The 17,163-nt window shown below is 31.2% G+C and overlaps 1 protein-coding gene across 1 annotated transcript in view; it reads right to left on the bottom strand.

The window, feature by feature from the left end:
• Positions 1 to 14,676, bottom strand: part of LOC126884733 (monocarboxylate transporter 12-like) — a 645,529-nt gene extending 630,853 nt beyond the window's left edge. The window contains exon 1 of the mRNA XM_050650866.1: positions 14,528 to 14,676. The gene's annotated coding sequence lies outside the window, so the exon portion shown is untranslated. The remainder of the gene's footprint in view (positions 1 to 14,527) is intronic.
• Positions 14,677 to 17,163: the final 2,487 nt, after the last annotated feature.

The raw sequence follows: 17,163 nt of genomic DNA, 5'->3' as shown, positions 1-17,163 counted from the left end.
AAATATTACAGAAAAACTAACTATATTACAATGGAATTGTAGATCCATTTATAGTAACAAAGGCAGTCTTATGCATCATATTAACAACTACCATACAGATATAATAGTTCTATCAGAAATATGGCTCACATCCGGTCATCATTTTAGACTGAACGGATATAACTTTATCAATAAATGTCGTGAAGATGGTTACGGTGGCGTAGGTATTTTCATCAGACAGGGAATAGATTACCAAGAATCAGAAATTAATAATAATTTCGATGACAGTATAGAAGCATGCGCAGTTTTTTTGAACAAAATTAATCTCTCATTAGTATCAATCTATAGATCATCAGATGTTAGAATAGAAATAAATGACTGGATCAACCTATTCCTTCAGTTTAATATTGCAAAAACTATTTTTCTGGGAGATTTTAATGCTCACCACGGTATGTGGGGGCCAATTGCAGACGACAGATATGGTAGAATATTAGTGGAGGCCATGGATTATTGTGAAATAATTACATTAAATGACGGAACACCAACAAGAATATCCCCAACTAGTAATCATTCAGCCGTTGACTTAACTCTAACATCTCCCCTTTTAGCCGACCGTATAGCTTGGTCAGTAGATTCAGATTCATTAGGTTCAGATCACTACCCAATCAATATAGAAATTCAAATCAATCCCTCCTCCTTTGTCATCAACCCATCAACAAAATGGAATGACTCTCGTGCTGACTGGTCTGTTTTTGGAAATATTTTTGAATTAGAAATTAGTAAGCTCAATAATTTAGATAGGAATTCAACTTCGGTAGACAAAATCGAATTTTTCCTCAATGCAATCACGGTCGCAGCATCGAAATCTATGCCTATTAAGAAATCTTTCACACCTTCTGTACCAAGACCTTATTGGTGGGATGAGGAATGTTCTGCGATTGTTAAAAAACGAAAAGAAGCTCTCAGCGAGTTTAAAAAACAAGGTAATTTTATCAATTATCTACAATATCAAGACATTTCTGCTAATGTCAAACGTACGTTCAAATTTAAACAAAAAAACAGTTGGAAAATGTTTTTGAATAAATTAAATAAAAACACTCCTCTGACTGAGATATGGTGTGTGTGTTTATGTTTTATTGGCACTGGTTTAAGCAACCAACGACTGAGATATGGAACACTGTAAGATCTATTTGCAATAAACACCATCAAAAAAGAAAACCACAATTAGACGAAAGCCTTATTCTAAAAGTTCTTGATACATTGGCTCCTTCATCTGCTGCAGGTCCAATTTTTAACGACAACATTAATCAATTTCACTTCCATCAAGACTCAGACACCTTCTCAAAAAATTTTTGCTTTTCGGAATTAGAATTAGCCTTAAAAAAATCAAAAAATACTGCACCTGGACTTGACGGGTTTACTTATACGATAATAAATAAATTGCCTGAAAGTGGTAAACTTCTTCTCTTAGAAATTTTTAATGATTGGTGGTTGAAACAAAAGTATTCAGATAGTCTTAAAAATATAATTGTGTGTCTTCTAGAGAAACCTAAGAAACCACCTGACTTACCTTCGTCCTACCGACCTATTTCATTGTTATCGTGTATTACAAAAACTTTCGAAAGGCTTATAAAATTTAGACTCGAACATTTTGTCGAAAACAGATCAATTTTACCAAAAAATCAGTATGGATTTCGTAGAGGTATAGGCACAATTGATGCAATCTCCCATTTAGTTACAGATGCTCAATTGTGTCTATCAAAAAATAATTACATGTTGTGTCTTTTTGTGGACCTTAAAGGAGCTTATGATGTGGTAGATTTGGAAATATTATATTCAAAAATGGTAACGTTTGGCATCAATAAAAGAGTCTCTATAAATATTTTAAATTTGTTTGCTAATAGAAAAGTATTTTTGCGAGATAGTCATAACGTTTTACATGGTCCAAGAGTACTTTACAACGGGCTTCCGCAAGGCTCTATTTTAAGTCCCCTTTTGTTTAACTTATACACTGCAGACTTGCATGATTTGATGAGCGATGGCATACAAATTATTCAATACGCGGACGATTTATGCATTTACGTCACCCATAATACCTACGATCGCTGCATGATAGACTTAAGACGTACTTTTGACAGGTTACAAAACTGGTTCGACGATATGGGTTTTAGTGTTTCACCAGAAAAGACAGCTGTGATGTGTTTCACAAGGCACAGATATCAGTTAGTCGATAATTTCTCTATAGGTAAATACACTATTCCTATCGTAAAAGAATATAAATATTTAGGTATAATTATAGATAGTAAACTTCTATGGACCAGTCACATTAAGTATGTCAAACAAAGATGTGAAAAGGGAATTAATCTTCTGCGCTTCCTCTCCAAACAGAGCTGGGGCGCGGATCAACAAATTTCCTTAATGTTCTACAAGTCTTATATTCGCTCGATTTTGGATTATGGGTGTACTCTCTATGGTTCTACCTCCAATACGAACCAACTTACCCTTGACCGAATACAATATAGAGCTCTGAAAATATGTTTGGGAGCAATGGCATCTTCACCAAATCATGCCATTCTGGCAGAGTCTCAAGAACTTCCTCTTAGTTTTCGAAGACAGTTTTTAGCAAATAAAAGTCTATTAAAATATAGATGTTACAACAGTGATTTGATCGCAAAAATTAACTTTCTTGTAATTGAGAATTTGACAAATCATTATTGGAAAAAGAAAAACTCTCCTCTTTTGGCAGATGCATTTATTGATACAAACTTATTTCAAAATGATATTGTTAAACTTAATAAAATACCATTGTATGCACACAGTTTCGATTCTATAATTGACAAACCTATCACCATATTCCCTCGGTATTCAGATTGTAATATCTTAAACCAAGCCATGATAAAATCCATTGTAAATGGTCTCGGGTCGAACTTAACTAAAATATATACAGATGGGTCAAAAACGGAGCTAAACACAGGTTCGGCATTTTTTGTTTCAAACATAAATCATATTGAAAAGTACAGAATCTCAAATTATTGTTCCATTTTTACCGCCGAGTCCTTTGCTATTGAAAAGGCACTAAAATGGTGTGCAACTCAAACATGCACGAATGTGGCAATAATTTCAGACTCAAAATCAGCATTACAAGCTATTAACGGTCACCCAATAAACCAATTCCGAAATGCCTTAATTTTGAACATTAAAAAATTAATTATGGATCTTAAACAAAATAATGTAACTGTTTCGTTTATTTGGATGAAAGGACATTGCGGAGTCGAAGGTAATGAAATTGCGGATAAAGCCGCAAAAAGTAGTCACAGTTGCCACCATATGGACAAAGTATTTAATTTAAAAGATTTGAATAATGCTCTCCAACCTAATATCAGAAGGAAATGGGAAACTGATTACAAAAGAATTGCAAATAAATCTACAAACCCTTATTTCAGAATTCACCCTACACTTCCAAAAGACATTCCTCATTTCACCTTTAATTATAATAGAGCACAAATGTCAGTATTGACTCGTTTAAAATTGAATCATGCTCGCTTTCCATCTCACTTATATAAAATTGGAATACTTAACTCTCCTGTCTGTAGTTGTGACAATGTATCCATTGGTGATCTAAATCATATATTTCTAGAATGTTCTCTGAACTCTCAATCTTCTTCAATTCTGTATCAAGAACTAATTCATCACGAGTGTCCATTGCCACTAAATATTACAGCTCTCCTTTCTTCCCCAGATAAAGCGGTACTAGATTCCATCATTAATTTTATCAGAAATTCAAAAATAGCGGTATAGTTTAGAAATAGACAATATGAAATCATTTAATGTAATTAAGAATTTACATGTTTTGTGGCAAATAGATTTTGTCTGATGCCAGGATCTCTCACACACACACACACACACACAACCTTCATACGCTTTCAGTCATACGTAAGGATAATTTTAACAAATAAAAGCAATTCTTGTTTAAAACATTTTTTAAACAAATAAAAGCAATTCTTCTTTAAAAATTTTTGACTAATCAATGTTTTACAAAAAGCAATATGCTAGAAACAAAATTCATGTTAAAAACAATTGTTTTTAATGAGGTTTTTGTTGCTGTACACACGATGATAAAGATTTATTGGAAATTTAATTGAATAACTAAATAAAAAATGTTTCCTGAGGGAGGTAATAATTCTTTAAGATTGTACTCAAGACCTGTTATACATCCCTCTTGGTTATTTCTTTGATACCGTATGGTTTTTAAATCCTTGCAAAATATTGATACAAGTCATCCAAATACATGTATAACAAGAAAAAATAAAACGTGAAAATTTTATTTTGCTTTTAATTAAATTACTGATTATTATTGTTTGTATATTATTTTATTAAAATTTAAAAATCCCTTTTCAATAATTCCTTATGGTAGGGAGCTCAAGCGGGGATTTTTGCAGTTACTAGAGCGCGTCAGATTATCACTTGAAGAGAAACCTTGTACCCTGTAAATGTATGTACCTCTCGTTGTTGGTCAATTAGAGTTAGAGTATGGAGCAGCAGGCCTACGTCTCTCCGATGAGACTCCAATAAGAGTCGAAAATCGTCGATTCAGAGTGCTGGACTGCGCTCCGTATTTTAAGTGAAAAATAGGATTGTTTTGCCTTCGCATTGCAACTGAATAAAAATGGTATACATTTTTATTTATTTCATATTAGTATTACTCCTATAGAGTAACTAGGTTCATTTTCCGTTGGAACTTTACCAAGCTGCAGACGGGGGTTGTGAATTGCATAGTATAGAATTCCTTCCCTTTTGTCTTCACTGCAGCATTCATCTGGCTTGCATATTGTAGAAGCCTTGGAGGTGTCACCAGGGAAATGGACCAATAAGTTTTCAATTTAAAAATCTTTTAGTAATATTTGTAATATTTTTCAATATTATTAATGTTGCTATTAGGATTGAAAACTTTTCAAATATGTATACAAAATTTAGAAAATTGGTCTACAGCCATCTCCAAAAATTTATTCACTTTTTTCGAAAAAAAAAATGAATTTTTAAGTTATGTACGTACACTCAACCTACTGATGTATAATTGTGCTGAGTATTATATTTTAAACTCATAAACATAAAACGTAAAATAATTAAAAAATAAATTCGATCCCAAAAAATATGATTAACCCCGAAAAAAAATGCAAAAATCGGCAAAACCTTTAATGATTTAAAGGTTTTCCGTAAAATTTTGAAAAAATTGCGTTTTTGTGACTAGGAAGTGAGTACAGGGGGGCGGTGGGCTAAAATTCCGTTGTGTCTTATTTTTTGATCACACACAACCGACCAAAATTTTAAAAAATTAATTCTGGGAGTGAGGGTATTTTGCCTATCTTAACAGAGGATGCCCTTTATTCAACAAATTTTATTAGAAAGGATAGTATGTAACATTAATAGAAAAAACAAATAATATTTTGATATTATTATAGAAAAAAAACACTATTTTTTGCCTCTTATAATTATTGTAGTCAAGCGTAGTAGGGTAGAATAGCTAGAACAGTGTAGAACAGACATTAAGTCTCTATAGTCTAAATTTTAAACTAATATTAGGTATTTTGCCATTGTTCTAACCCTTTTGTTATTGTGTTATGTCGTTTATGGTAATTGTAGGAAACATTTTACAGCAGTATGTGCACGAGAATGCCTGTGATTAAACTATGGATGAAATTCCAACGAAACTTTCGATAATCAAATGTTACATCAGGAACTCTTGGGACAAATATGTAAATGTAGACGTTTTGCTTTAATCAGAGTAAATTAGAAAAAAAGTGGGAGACAATTAAACTGTTTATTATTGCAATATCGGTATAATTTGTTAATACTATTAGTTTTCTAAAAAATATATACAGGGGGGACAAAACAGTTATTTAGAAAACATGTAGGCAATGACATGGAAAGGCTTGGCTCCGGGATTGGAAAATATGCCAAATTCTACAGGGTCTTTAATAGTCCAGAAAGCCACTGCGCATCCGTTAGGAAACATATTTGCCAGGTCCAAAAATGAGTCAAAAATGTTTTAAACGTTTTTTTTTGTTTTTTTTTTCTAAACTAATTTTTTTGCTTCGAACAAAGTTTTTTTAGGTTTTTTGGATCATTATAAATAGAAAAGGTCTTTAGTGACTTTTCTCTAAAGTGGATAGTTTTTGACATATAAGCGATTAAAAATTTAAAAACTGCGAAATCGGCCATTTTTAATCTTCAAAAACTATGTGAAAAGCTAAAAATTTCAATGTTTCCAAGCTGGGTAGATATTCTTTAAACATCGTTTGATGAAATCCCGAAAAGTTTTTTGCAATACAATATCGAAAACCCCAATATCGAAGTCAAAAATTGTTTTAAACGTTTTTTTTTTTGTTTTTTCCTAAACCTAATTTTTTGCATCAGACAAATATTTTTAGGTTTTTTGGTTCATTCCAAATAGAAAAGATCTCAAGTGACTTTTCGCTAAATGTGATAGTTTTCGAGATAAGCGATTGAAAATTTAAAAATTGCAAAACAAACCCGGCCATTTTTATCCCTCAAAAACTATGTGAAAACTCGAAGATTTCAATGTTACCATGGTACCACAGATTAACCCAACATTGTTGGGTTAATCTGTGATGGTACGTAGATATTCTATGAGCATCGATTGATGAAATCCCGAAGAGCTTTTTGTAATACAATATGGAAAACTCCTTTGTTTTTTAATCGCTAATCAAGCGGACGAGACACTATTTATTTTCAACCGTTGCATGTAGATGTAATCGGAAAACATTTGAAGTTTAAAAAAAATTGTTTAAAAAAATTTTTGACCCATTTTTGTATCTCACAACATGCAAATTTGTTAATAGGGAACCTTTTTAAGCAAGATGGTGCACATAAATTGAATCAGAATATTTTTCCGCACATATATTTACGCATATTACATAACATGCAACGGTTGAAAATAGTGTCGCGCCCGCTTGATTAGCAATTAAAAAACAAAGGGGTTTTCGATATTGTATTGCAAAAACTCTTCGGGATTTTATGAATCGATGTTTAAAGAATATTTACCTACCTTGGAAATATTGAAATTTTCATATTTTCACATAGTTTATGAGGACTAAAAATGGCCGATTTTGCAATTCTTAAATTTTTAATCGCTTAAATGTCAAATATTATCAACTTTAGAGAAAAGTCACTAGAGACCTTTTTTGTTTGGAATGATCCAAAAAAACCTAAAAAAATGTTCGACGTAAAAAAAAATTATTTTAGGAAAAAAACAAAAAAAAACGTTTAAAAAATGTGCAAATTTTGTTAAAAGAGATCCTTTTTGAGTAAGATTGTGCAAAAAATCCGAATCAGAATATTTTTCCTAGCGGATGCGCAGTGGGTTTCTGGACTATAAAGAAATACGTCGATGTTACTAGATCAACTTTAAGGGAACATAGATATCCCTGCTCGAAAAATAGTCGCTCAATTTTTCGAACAGGGATGTATATTATATATTCTCTTAAAAATATTCTAGTAACATCGAACTAGTGTGGTTTTAATTTTTAATATCACAGGCATATACTGCCGTGCTAAGCCCAAAGGCGGTAACTGATTTTTTATCGAAAATGACATTTTTATATTTCTAGGTAGGTTTCATTATATTATAATGCTTCTATAACTCCAAAGACTTTGTAAATATATTCTAGATACCCATTATAACAGTTCTACAACTCTAAGGACTTGGTAAAATTATTCTAAATATCTATAATCTACGTAGAAATACAACAACCTCATTTTCGATAAAAAATCAGTTACCGCCTTTGGGCTTAGCACGGCAGTATAACACTAAGCTTTTAACAACCATAAAGTGGGCTAGTTTCAACTACGAGTAGAATGGTTCACTGATGATGAGATCTGATACGACCGAAAACAGTCTGGAAACTTTATAATCCATTTCGACGATTCCAAAAGTTTTTTAAATAAAACATACCATTTTACACACGGAGATTTTACTTATTCGTAAGTTTTTTATACAAAATAAACTAAAGCTTAATGTGACAAAATAAGAAAAACAGCTAAAAATGTAGTAAACCTAAGTAAACGGTATGAAAGTATTCCAGTCTACATAAAACATAGGTACATGTTGTGATTGTTAAATCAGAAAAACCATCACACGTTATTAATGAATATAATATATAACACCCGGTATTTACTAATGACTAGTCAAACGACATATTTTATGATACATTTTAAATGTGTCGCACTCACGGACTTGCCCAGCATCCTTATTATAGCAATTGCCATTTTCGTGTTAGCTACTTAAACGGGCTTTAAAATGTAATTTAGGTACTTTTTAAGGAGCTACCTAAAAATAAACAAAATATAATTGGCCTGAAAAAATAAAATCTGGAAGACTGCAAAGCAAATTTTAAATTAATAGTGTTCTGAAGCTATTTCTTTGTAGTATCTTGACATTATTGCCAATCTCCACTAAAAATGGTAAATTGTATTAAAATGCCACAAGATATGCTTGAGAATAATATTAGTTTAAAGTTTGCTTTTCAATCTTTCAGATTTTCTTTTCTCAACTCATTTTTTTAGTTCTTTAGTTACAGTTGAGTCCGGGAATCTTTACCCGTGCGTCATCATTTAAAGGATATGAAATACGTCGATGATAAGTCGGAAATTGAAATTTACTAAACGCACCAGCAAGTCACTTACTGTCACTTGCTGTTGCGTTTAGTAAATTTCAATTTCCGACTTATCATCGACTTATTTTGTATGCTTTAAATAATGACGCACCGGTAAAGATTCCCTGACTCAACTGTAGGTAGTTCTTTAACAAATAAATTACATTCTAAAGTCTAAGATATGCTACGTAAGTATGCTCTAGTAACAGAACAGATAAACTCGTGTATATCGGCAGTGATATCAGTTATAGCTGGTATCCAACTCTGTAGAAATTAAAAGCCGAATAGAACGAGCACGTGCTACATTTGTAAAAATAAGGAACACACTTAGCAGTCACGATGTTAGTATGAGCTTCGCGTTCGAATGACATATTGCTATATCTTTCCATGGAGGGGAAGCGTGAACTCTAACTGAGGTTATGCTTAAATGCTTAAAGAAACTTTGGAGATATGGATAAATACACGACTACTAATATTCTTAGGATACGCTGGCTCAACAGAGCTAAAAATACGGAGGTTCTTAAACGGTTGAACCAATCAACACAACTGGTCAGTATAATAAAGAGACGCAAGCTGGAATACTTAGGTCATCTATGAAACACCCTGAAAAATAAAAACTTTGGCTTGTAATCATTCAGGGAAAGATCCCAGGTAAACGCAGTCCTTGTATAAGAAGAACATCATGGCTGAAAAATCGAGGACAATGGTACGGAAAATCGACTACATCATTATTTAGAACTGTTGTCAATAAAGCCAAGATATCGAATATGATAGCCAACATAATACCCAAAGAGGATGATTTAGTGTAATAATAATAAATATTTAGTTCTTCAAGAATTAAATTTTCCAGAAGAATTAGAAGAAGGCAGAATTTTTATTGATATCTACTTTTAAGATTCGTTAGAAAGCCGTCCTATTTCAAAATTGTAATTAATAAAATACCGTCTGTGTCCCTAGCGCATGCAACAAACATGAAAGAATATTTACAAATTTGGAGCTATTACTTAAGAAAATTAAATATAATACTTACATAGGTATATAGAGTATCTACTCGTATATTATGTAGTGATTTATAGTGTCAGTAAAAGTTCTCTAAGTAAAATTAGTGCTATAAGTCCTAAATCAAAAGTGAATTACATTGAATTATATATAATAAATAAAATTAAAGAACAGTAAGATCTTGTATAAAAGGTATATTTAAAAACCCTCAAAAGGGCCACATCAAATTCACATAACTAGTTTTCGACTGGTTTACCAGTCATCATTAGTGCTTACGTGCAATGTACATGCTAACCACCAAGGCAGTATTATACAAAAATATGTGGGTCAAAGCTCAGTAAAAGTAAATGATGTGGCCCTTTTGAGGGTTTTTAAATATACCTTTTATACAGGATTTTACTGTTTTTTGTATCACATGGTATACAGCCAACTACAGGAAAACTTTTTCCTTGTGAAAATTAAAGAACTTCAGCAACAAGGAAAGTCTGTTAAGTTAGCATGGATTAAAAGCCACTGTGGAATAACTGGAAATGAAATAGTAGACGAATTGGCTAAAAACGTGGTGACACAAGGAATATTAACACATTATCTTTGTATGTCTAGAGATATTGAATCAGATTTATTCAAAGAGCTTAAGAAAGAATGGAAAGAAAGGTATATTGATGAGAATATAAATACAGGAAACTATTACAGATCAATCAGAAACTACATAATAGATAAACCTTGGTTTTGTAAAATGGAGTCGACAAGGGATATGAAAATAACCATATGCAGAATGAGATTTAACCACTGTCTTACACCATCATATATATTTAAACCTAGCTGATAGTCCACAATATATTTGTGGTCAGTTGGTAACCTACAACACAAAATTTTGACCTGTTCTATTATTTCTAATAACGATAATATCTTTTTATATTCACTTTATTCTTTGACTGATCCATTAATCTAAACTATTTATTAATAGGTCTGGATCCCGCGTATGAAAAAAAAGTTGATTAATAGCAAGCTGAAAATTTGTTAATAGATTAAGGGTGTCTAGTCGGATAAACTTTGATATATGGGAACACTGGAACAGGGGCAGTTTTAATTGTGGAACAGGTTAAAAATTTGTAACGGTTACACCACGAAAACGGCACATTTATTTTGTCCGACAGAACAGACTTAAACTCTTCGAACAGAGATTAAACTTTCATGCAAAAATCAGACTGCTATTCATCACCTGTCATAATGCCTGTCATTTGACATATTCTACATGTTCCACTTATTAAAACGCCCATTTGGTAGTACATAGTAGTCTGATTTTTGCATGAGAGTTTAATCTCTGTTCGAAGAGTTTAAGTCTGTTCTGTCGGACAAAATACATGTGCCGTTTTCGTGATCTGACCGTTCCAAATTTTTAACCTGTTCCACAATATAAACTTCCCCTGTTCCAGTGTTCCCATATATCAAAGTTTGTCCGACTAGACACCCGTAAGCTATTAACAAATTTTCAGCTTGCTATTAATCAACTTTTTTTTCATACGCGGGATCCAGACCTATAACATTAGAAAACAATGAGTTGGTATACCGACTATTGTATACTTAAACATATTTTAGATATTAAACTTAAATTGTAATTGTAAAATATAGAGAAAGTATTTCTTGTAAATTGTTATATGTATATTAAAAAAAATAATAAGTAAAAAAAATATAAAAAAAAATATAAGAAAAATATAAAAAAAGAAGAAAAAAATAAAAAAATATATATATAAAAAATATATTAAAAAAATAATAGAAAAAAAATATGTTAATTAAAAAAATATATTAAAAAGCAATAAGTAAGTTGATAAAAATGAATGAAGAACTTGGACAGTCCGTAGTAAAAAGCTTTCGAATTAAGTGGAGTGCTAAAGAAGAATGTTGCTGTTTTTGCTGTAGAACTCTGAGAACATCATTAAAAAAGAAATAAAAAAAGATATTATAGAAAATTATTAAATAAAATACAAAAATAATTATTTATTAGTAGAATTGTTTATTAGAGATTAATAATATTATTACTTTTAGGATAAGGTACGAAAATCACTAATAAAACAAAAAATAGTAAAATTGGCGAATGGATTTATTGTCCGCAGTCATATAAACCCAAATAAACAACAACAATATGTATTGATTTGAAGGTCGTTGATATACTTACTAGATTACAGGGAGAATATACTGTTTTGATGTTTTTTGTGTGACTGGGAGAATAGTGCAAGAAATAAACATAGGGTACTTAGTGAATATTGGCCCCAAAAAAATTTAACAGCTGGAAAATGTATCTCAAAAACTTTTACTAAACAATATCCCTACCCGCACTTTACAAAAAGCTGGGATGAAAAATTTCCCAGAATCAATGATGCGAATTTGAAAGAAGGAATGATTGTTGATCCGCAAGGTTCCCAGTGAATTCGTAACTATGTTAATCCCCCATCCTAATTACAGGCCAACTGGCAACCTGTTATTCCGACGGTAAGTTTTTTTTAATATTTTGAGTAGTAACAAACACTTATGTTGGTTATCAACAATTTGATGTCAAAAATTCACATGTTTTCTATTTTTTGTCTACCAGTAAAAATAAAATCATTTAAAACAAAATTTAAGATAACCGCATTATAGTGCATGTAAAACAGTTTAAGTAAGGTTTCATAAATCTTGCTATACTTAATTGTTGCTCATAAAACTATAAATTAAGTCAGTTAAACTTTAATAACTTATGTAAAAATAAAACTTCTATCTGGATATTACGTGAAATGGCCCAAAGAAATGTATAACAATACACGGTTTTTGTGACACTCGGTGAATATGTAACAATTGTTTTAATTTATATATCTATGGATACAATAACAAAATTTATGTAAATCGGACCAATTTTTTCTCAATTTATTTATTTATTGACAATTTAAATGAAAAATAGCCGATTTTAAGAATTTTCTTCTATGTTACAAAATTTTACCAAAAACTGAAAAAAAACCGATTAGTTTATTGAAAGAGCTTTAAAATTAGTTGAAGTAAAATAAAATTGGACCTTTGCTTATCAATAAACATTAATGAAACGTATACATTTGCGATAGGCCCCGTGTTGGCTTAATCCGTTACTGTTCAAATTTAGTTCTTACGTTTTAACCTAATTACCTGAGGCATTAGATTTAATCGATGGTTTCGAATTTACCTGTAGAAGGTTTCGAGTTGGTAGGTTCAGGTAGTAGAAAAGTTACGAATTGGCCGGTGTACATTTTAATTTGAAAATGTTTGTCATTAAAAGTTGCGAGTTGGCGAGTATCCATCCGCAAATATGAGAGCTTATTATGATAGATGTAGCTTTTAGTTTGATAATAAACAAAGCAAAAAACATCTTGAGAAGCCTCCAATAAAAGCGTGTCATAGTTTTCTTGGAAATATAAAAGTAATGCCACTCACAATAATTATTAATTTTTTAGATTTGCACTTACATTTTTTTCCTGAAAATCTTTACTGAAGATTTCACCAGGATATATTGCACGTTGGAAGACGTTACAATGGAAAATTGTTAGCATTAAGACTTGCCGATTTATGTTGGTCGGTTTATCGCGAAACTTTAATTGTACAATAAAATATAGTATTTTTTATTGTAAGTTTTTATATTTGTAAAATTTAATAAACAATTTTTGACCTGGTAAAAGGTATATTAGTTTAAAAGCTTTAACCTTTGTATTTTTGGGTGGCTCACCATGTTCTTGTAACACTGATGATGCTCATGTTATAGAGCGAAAACGTTTTGTTTCTATGTTTGTGGCCCTATAGGGGCTTTTTAAACTAATATACTTTTACCAGGACAAAAATTTTTGATTAAATTTTACTTGTAATTAATGGTATACAGTCAGCTACAGGAAATTCTTCCTTGTGGATTTTTATAGTTGCTGTTACTATAATAATATCGTTTTTGGTTACATTAACATTTTTTTAACAAAAGGTTAAATAAAAGATTTTTTTATGTATGTGACATGGGGGGTAGTTTTCAAGGGTTGTGGTGTTGCAATTAACCAAAATGATTTTATATAAAAAGATAATTACATTGTGGATTATGTCCACTATTATAATTGAAAATGTTTCAATTGCATAATTTAACAGCATTTAAATCCGTAAAATGTTATAACATTAATTTTTTTTCCATAAGGGGTGGTTAAGATTCACTTAAATTCTCACATTAATTAATGGTAAATAAATATATAAATACTGCAGGATACTTAAAATATTATTTTTTCCATTATCTAACATAAAAATAAAGCAACTTATTATTATAGCCTTTTTTGAGACAAAGTAAAATATATTTTTAAAATTATGTAAAGTAAAATAAACTTTGGGAAATAAATTGGCAAGAGGGTTGTATTATTTAAAATGTGTAGCACGAGCTTTGATAGTATCAATACTTATAAATTAAATATTTGTTCAAAAAAAATTTTATTTCATCAAGAAAAGTCACATTTTTTAAATCTGTGTTTCAATTTTCCAAACTTTTAATTCGTAGTCAAATCTGATTTTTTTTTTTTTTAAATTAAGAAATCATATGAGAAAAAAATAAATATATGTGCCATTTTATTTGCTTATTTGTCAAATTTGTAAAATTCTTTTCAAAGACAGGGTGAAATTAGTTCTATGAACAAGATAAACTATTTTTTAAGACCATTATGTTAAGTTCCTTATAACTCACAATGCATTCATAAAAATAATAACATCTCGTCTATTATTTAGTTTTTTTCTATTAATATGTGTATTAGAATAATATAATAAATTACACCAATTACAAATATTGTATAATTTAAATTTTCGTTTAAATCTACCAATGAAAATCTTTTAAAATTCTATTAATGAAAAATTACCCAAACGTAGTACCCCTAATTAGCAACAACCACTAATTCAACACCACGATCACAGCAAAAACTGTCACAAATATCACCACAAAGCAACACGTACTCGCTACCGCGTGGCATCCAGCCAACGCTGGCCAATATCGTGAGTCTGCTCTCCACGGATCTGCAGGAGTTACTGAAGAGACCATGGCAGTAATTCACGTCATCGGCAGGAATTCAGATGCGCCCTGTACCACCAACGGGACATAAGCGCCCATTCGGTATTCCTCAGGGGCGAAAGAGATGAGATCCGTTTTTCGGCGAGTGTATTAATGGAAACATATTCCCACAGAAGCTATCCTTTTTATTTGCGATTCTCCCTTACTTCCTGGTCCAGAAATTTCTTTATACGAATACAACATACATATTTACTTACTTTTTGGATTAAAAACAAATATACTACAAAATATTTGAAATATTATATCTTTATTAATACAAACTATCAAAAAATAAGTAATAGTTCTACTGGAATACAGTATATTTCACGAATTTGCCGCTATTTTGTATTAGGGATGAAAACTTTGACTTGACGGTCTGCTGTGCAGAGGAAGGTAACAGCAAATTCTCCAAATATTAGAAACACTATTAAATACAAGCAAAATACGGTTTTGAACTTTTTCTTTTAATAAACACCAATAAGATGCTTAAGAACATTAAAATCTTATCAAACAATTAATCAATGAGCCCATTTTTTCTAGCGTAAATTACTACTAAAAACTTAAGACTAAAGACAAATACACTAGTATCCCTTAGGTTTTGTTAATTTATTGTACAAATATTAACCTATACTATCACTTGCACTATACTCTTGTTTTCACTCAGTGATGTGGGAGGGAGGGGATGTGACATGAGGTGAAGTAGGTGGGATCGCTTTCACGGGCTAAATGGGGAAGGCAATATGGCGGAACAACTCTTTAGCAGTATATTCTGTTCTATATAAAGTATATAATTATAAAATTGTATTGTATCAGCTCTCGAAATGTGGCTTTATCGTCGTATCCTAACGATACCATGGACGGCGAAATTCACAAATGTAGATGTCCTTAAAAGAATCAACCAAGAGCGCCAACTTTTCGAAAAGATCAAGAAAAGGAAGACGGCGGATCTGGGTCACATCATGCGACACGAAAAATACCAGTTCCTTCGACTTATAATCGAGGGTAAAATTGAAGGCAAGAGAGGAATAGGACGCAAGAAAATGTCCTGGCTCCGAAACATAAGGCAATGGACAGGGATTAACGACATTCAATCTCTGATAAACATTACAAGAAATAGAGAGTTAATGGAAAATGTGATCGCTAACATCCATTAGTGGATTTTCATTTGAAGAAGAAAAAGAAAAAATAACAAACAGAGAAATATTAAATATAATATTATGGTCTATAAATTACTAACGAAAGAGAAGAAAGGTTTCTAATCTATACACAGGAGGAAAGCATATTATGTATGGTATGGAACACATTTTTCGGTGAACCAGATAATAGAAGATAAACCTGGATAAGCCCAGACGGGAAAACCAAAGAACGAAATTGATTACATGTTAGCCAATCAGAGATATCTAGTAACAGACTTATCGGTAGTCAAAAGATTCAATTTGGGAAGGTCCCTTGCTTTCTGTACCCAATTTCTCACGCCTATTTCTGATAAATCTGCTTCCAACCATTTCTTCTTTGAATGTCCTCTTCTTTTTCCACATTACTTTCTCCTTCTGCATTTTCTGATTATTTTTGCAGACAGTTTGAACAGTTTACAGCAACTCATAAATAAAGTAAATACAGTAAGTGAAAGATTTGGACCACAAGTAAATACATATATCAAAAACTAAATTTATGGTCATCAGCAAAATAAAATTAGAGACGTCCAACTGCATATCAAGAATACACCAGTGGACCGAGTAAAACAGTATTAGCCCGATCAAAGAACAATCTGACCCAAAAAAAAGGAAGAATGAAAATTTGGGAATAGGTAGTTGAAATTGTCTATTATTATATAAGAAAAAATTTGCAATTCTACATCCCCTCCATTTTTCAAAAATAGAAGGGAATACTTCTTCTTCTAAGATGAAAAATATACATTCAAAATATACTTAATTCAAAAGCTGCAGATATCCGCTATGGACTATCCAAGTTGCTCACCACATTTTTGCATTATACATCTTCTTCTTGTTTTTCCATATGTACATAATATACCAAACTATCAGGATTAATAAATTTAGAGGTTCATTTTAGTTTCACAGATAAATTTCATTAAACAATCATATATATTTTGGCTGTTCAGAGACAATAGATAGGATATATTGAAAGGTGGAAAAACATTACATTTTATTGAATCTTCGATGAAATTATAGCTGTGTGGAATGTATTTTGTGCAATCAAAGAAAGTATGATTCAAATTACCCACCTTCTGACACTCAGTACAAAGATTTGAATCAAAAACTTTAATTCTTGCTAGATGTAGAGGGAAACATGCATGTGCAAACTTCATTCTGATTAATCTTGTTATATATCTTCGAGGTACTACATAACTTTTAAACCAATATATATTTGGAACAGAAGGTTGAATCAGTGAATACTGAGATTTGGATTGTTTACAAAGATCTTGCCATG

The sequence above is a fragment of the Diabrotica virgifera genome, chromosome 5 (assembly GCF_917563875.1).
Source record: "Diabrotica virgifera virgifera chromosome 5, PGI_DIABVI_V3a".
Lineage (NCBI taxonomy): Eukaryota > Metazoa > Arthropoda > Insecta > Coleoptera > Chrysomelidae > Diabrotica > Diabrotica virgifera.
The sequence above is the reverse complement of the archived record's forward strand: the minus strand, read 5'-3'. Positions and strand labels throughout refer to the sequence as shown.